The 5,094-nt window shown below is 36.2% G+C and overlaps 1 pseudogene; it reads right to left on the reverse strand.

The window, feature by feature from the left end:
- Window positions 1-459: 459 nt before the first annotated feature.
- Window positions 460-4,278, reverse strand: LOC104710541 (uncharacterized; annotated as a pseudogene).
- Window positions 4,279-5,094: the final 816 nt, after the last annotated feature.

The raw sequence follows: 5,094 nt of genomic DNA on the forward strand, positions 1-5,094 counted from the left end.
GGGATAAAATGACAAAGACAAAAAGAGATGGGGGCTTACACTACAGGAAATAAGGGTATTAATAGCAGCACGTTAAACGCTATGAGTTTACAATTATAGCGTTTCCTAAAACGCTCTAAGATTGCCCGTTATAGTAGGTCTGACACTTTAATAGTGGATAGCCGGTTTGCTATAGTTAAATATACCACGATAATGTTGTATACTGTGCAATTGTTAATATTTATAATAACGTGATACAAATGTTATTAAAATTCATTAATTGGATTTTACCTATAGCAAAGATAGCAAATATTTTGTGTTATTAGTTTGTTTTGAAATTATTCAAAATTTATTTATTAAAATGAATTACGAATTATTTATTATTTAAAATAAATAATTAATTTCGAATATTTTTTTAAAAAAAACCAATTTAATTAATACAAAATATATAAATATATTTAAATGTTTAGATAACCATAACAAATTTCATTGTTTACAAAAACCACAAACACCTATCAATCTACCACTAACAAGCCTTCACAATCATCCCTAACATAAACATTATCTTCATCACAAGCTTCATCATCCAAATCATCGACTTCTTGGACAGGCAAAGGTGCAACACCTAAATCCTCTTCTGTTTCCAACTCATGATAGCCTCTAGGTGGTGCTCTCATAACAACATACCAATTTGAATTATCATCTTCCCTAGAATAGAAAACCTGTTTTGCTTGAGAAGATAGAATGAATGGATCTTTCAAATAGGCTGGTTGGTTCATATGAAGGTTAACAAGAGTGAAACCATCTTCCTCCTTCACACCATTCCCTGTGTTGGCCCAATTGCATCTAAACAGCGGCACTTTGAACATGTGATAGTCCATAAGTAAAATCTCCTTTATCACTCCAAAATATGTAAGCATATCATCGACTTGTCTCATATCTCGAGCACTTGATCTACACATGCTAAATGCTTCATAAGTTACTCCACTGTTTTGTGTCTTCCGCTTAACTGCATCTGTGTGAAACTGTTGCCCATTAACGATAAATCCTTTATGTGCTAAAGCAACATTTCTTGGTCCAAATGCCAACCACCTTATCTCCTTAGAATGACTATTTGTTGAGTCTGAATGAATCCGCCACAGTAAAATTCCATGCTTGATCATCAAGCTGAAGTACTGTAATGATAATCACGAATACCAGTCATCAAGATGCAACCTAAGCTAACCAGTCACTTAGCAAAACATGATCATGAAACTAGCAATCTGTGCCAAGAAAACTAGTCATCCAGCTACAAGCTAAGCTAACCAGTCATTAATCAAAACATGATCATGAAGCTATCAATCTGTCCCAAGAAACAATTCATCAAGCTACAAGATAAGCTAACAAACTGGTCCAAGAAGACCAGCCATCAAGCTACAAGATAAGCTAACCAGTCATCAAGCAAAACATTATCATGAAGCTAACAAGCTAATCAGTCAATTTAACAAGCTGTATAACAAATAATCAAGAAGACAAGTTGCATCTGGAAACCTTTATTTTAAGCCATTGTGCAAACTGCTCAGTATGGTTTTTCCATAACAAAGTTTCATTTTTAGCACATCGAACATCATTAGCTTGTAATTCTTCCAAATGCATCCTGATTTTACATTAAACAACAGTTTTGAGAATGAAATTATAATAATAATTAGAAGATGAAACATAAAGGGTTACCTCTTACTCAATATAAGGATCCAAAGATGCCATGTTCATTAGCACATAGCGATGTGCAGTGTCTCTATCTTTATCTGATAGGGTAACTTCTATACCCTTCTGCAGAGGTCGACCTTCAACCACGCCTCTATCAACCTCAATATCTTCATTGCGGTTAACTGTTTCTTGAACTGGTACTGAATCTTTAAGGAACTCTAAACAAAATGCAACGCATTCTCCAGCTAAATACCCCTCAGCCATGCATGCTTCTGGCCTTGCATGATTATTAACAAAAGCCTTAAGTGTTTTCATGTACCTATAACTCAGTCAAGAAATGAATATTAGTTGAACATAATTGCAGGAAATACATATATTGAAGCAAATGAGTACATCAAACCTTTCGAAGGGATACATCCAGCGGAAGTGTATCGGTCCTCCCAAACGTGCCTCTTTTGGTATATAAATTGGAAGGTGGAACATGATATCAAAAAGGGATGGAGGGAAGAAGCGCTCCAGTTGACACATTGTTTCCACAAACTCTATCTCCATTGCCATTAGTTTCTCCGGGTCGATGATGCGTTGACACAACCTGTTGAAGTAACTGCATAATCTATTGATGGAAATCCTAGGACCCTTATGTAACAACCCTCTTAATGCAGCCGGTAACAAGTTCTGTATTAGGACATGATGATCATGTGGCTTTAAACTACCTATATTTGGAGGGTTAACTGAAACACTATTCGCAATATTACCACAATAACCATCAGGACCTCTAAACTTAGATAACCTTTGGCAGAAAATGGTCTTTTCTTTCTTGGATAACCAGTAGGCTGCTGGAAGTAAGTATGTTTTCTTTCCCCTGACTTCTGTGTGCAAGTGATTTCTGATTCCAATATCCTCTAAGTCTTTTCTTGCTTCCAAACCATCTTTTGACTTAGCACTTTGCATCAAGATAGACAATATAACATCCGACACATTTTTTTCTACGTGCATAACATCAATATTATGACGAACAAGCAAATCCTAACACATGAAGGAATAAACTGTTAGGCTAGCTTATTCATATCCAACAATAAGAGGATATAGTTCAATTACTTTACTTTACCTTCCAGTAATGTAGTTCAAAGAATATTGATATCTTCTTCCACCGCCATAGATCATTTGATTCTTCACACTCTTCTTGATCCACCTCATCATCTTCCAACTCAGTTCTTTTTCTTTTAATTTCCTTGTCTAGAGGTTTTCCAAAATCATTCCTAAAAGCTTGTAGTGTCTCATATATTTCAGCGCCAGTTTGTATTCTTTTAGCATTCTCTTCCTCAACAATGTTGTCAAACCAAGCTTTTTTATATCTGTAACGATGGCCAGGCGGTAGTCTTTTTCTATTCCCCATATAGACAAACTTACGGCTAAATTTTAGCCATCTGGAAGGTGTATATTTTCCACATACATTGCAGGCTTGTTTCCCCTTCACTTTACATCCAGACAATGTTCCTAAGGCTGGATAGTCACTGATACTCCAAAGCAGCATGGCTCTAAGTGTGAAATTCTCTTTCGCAAATGAGTCGTAGACTTCAATACCCTCAGCCCACAAATCTTTTAAATCATCTATCAGTGGTGCCAAGTAAACATCTATGTTATTCCCATGAGCTGTTGGACCAGGGATCAACAAAGTCAACATTATATTTTCAGCCTTCATACACATGTGCTGTGATTGGTGTTTTGCATGGAGAAAGGGTTCATCCCATCTGTAGAAATTCCAAGTCGAAGATTCCTTGGTTCAGCAGCAAAGTTTGGCCATGTAGCATTCACTTGTGCCCATGATATAGAATCAACGGGGTGTCGCATCGTACCATCTTCAATGCCATTGGTATAGTGCCACCGCAAATCTTCAGCCATCTTTTTTGATCTAAACATCCTCCTAAATTTGTCCTTGATTGGAAAATATCTAAGGACCTTTGCTGGAATCCCAACCTTCATCTCATTATTGTGCTTATCCTTCTCTCATCTTGAAACTTTGCATCTTGGAAAGTTGTCTAACTTCTTAAACTCCTTCCTATATAGTATGCAATCATTCTTGCAAGCAAGAATATTTTCGTATCCGAAACCAAATATCTTTAGAAGCTTTTTGATTGCAGCTAAACTCTTCGGAAGTACATTGTCTTCAGGTAGCATGTCCTGAATTAAATCCAACAGCTGATCAAAGTAGTTCTCTGACACACCACTCTTAACCTTGAATCTGTAAACTCCCATAATTGCTGAAACCTTTGTGTATTTGATACAATCAGAGTACAATGGAGTTTCAGCTTCTCTTAACTTTTTCCTAAACTCAGTTTCCTCTACTGCTTCACCGTCGTTTGCCTCTAATGCTTCATCATCATTCCTCAGATTTGGTTCACCTTCACCCATAGAGAATGCTGGCTTAAACAAGTCAAATGCCTCTGTTTCGTGTTGAGGACCATTGTCTTCTGTAGATGCTCTTTTTTAACCATGAATACTCCAACAAGAAGTCTTATACTTCTTATCCATACCCCTTATCACTAGATGCTCAACAATTTCATCTATCGACTGATGGCATACATTGCGGCAATCTCTACATGGGCATAACATTTCAGACAAATTGCCCAATCTTCTTGCTGATGAATTGGCGAATTTCATTGCTCCTTCTAATTACTCGATGTTATTCCTACATTGTAAATTGGAAAAGAATTTAGATTTCCATTTGGCAACGAAAAGTATTTTGTTTGTTAATATAAGTAAGCTTGATTGAATTTATTGTATACCTTGGCAGCGAAATCCACGTCTTATCCATTTGGTCACGATGGAGATAGATCCGTTCTGAAACGATTTGGTGAACACAAAGCAAGAGATGGGGAAGTTTTGGTAAACCCTAAAGATGAGTTGTGTTCTGTAAGCTTAGCGAGACAGATCAACGGTGTATGTTTCGCAAGATTGCAATCTCGGTGATTACTGCTCATTGGCTAAGAATAATAACGGCTCAGATCAAAGTTAGCGAGACAGATCAACGGTGTAGGTTTCACCTATATTGCAATCTCGGTAATTACTGCTTATTGGCTAAGAACAATTAACGGGTCAGATCAAAGTTAGCAGGACAGATCAACGGTGTACATTAATTGCGTCTACAATAAGAAAGGACGGCTGAGATCATTGTCGGCGTTATCCAACGGTGTATGATTCGTCCTATAATCTGGGACGTTAATTCTCATTGGTTAATAGTTGTTTTTTTCATTTTAAATCCAAAAATAAGCATATAAAATAAATTATTTTTAAAAAAAATATCAAAACAAGGTTTTCAATGTTTCTGAATATTATTTCTTATAATTATACATTTTATAATTAAGAACAATTAGTATAAGTTAGTATTCCAACACTAAGTCTTAGTTTAGGGTTTAGGGTATAGGGTTT

Source organism: Camelina sativa, chromosome 1, assembly GCF_030686135.1.
Source record: "Camelina sativa cultivar CO46 ecotype springtype chromosome 1, ASM3068613v1".
In the NCBI taxonomy this organism is placed as follows: Eukaryota; Viridiplantae; Streptophyta; class Magnoliopsida; order Brassicales; family Brassicaceae; genus Camelina; species Camelina sativa.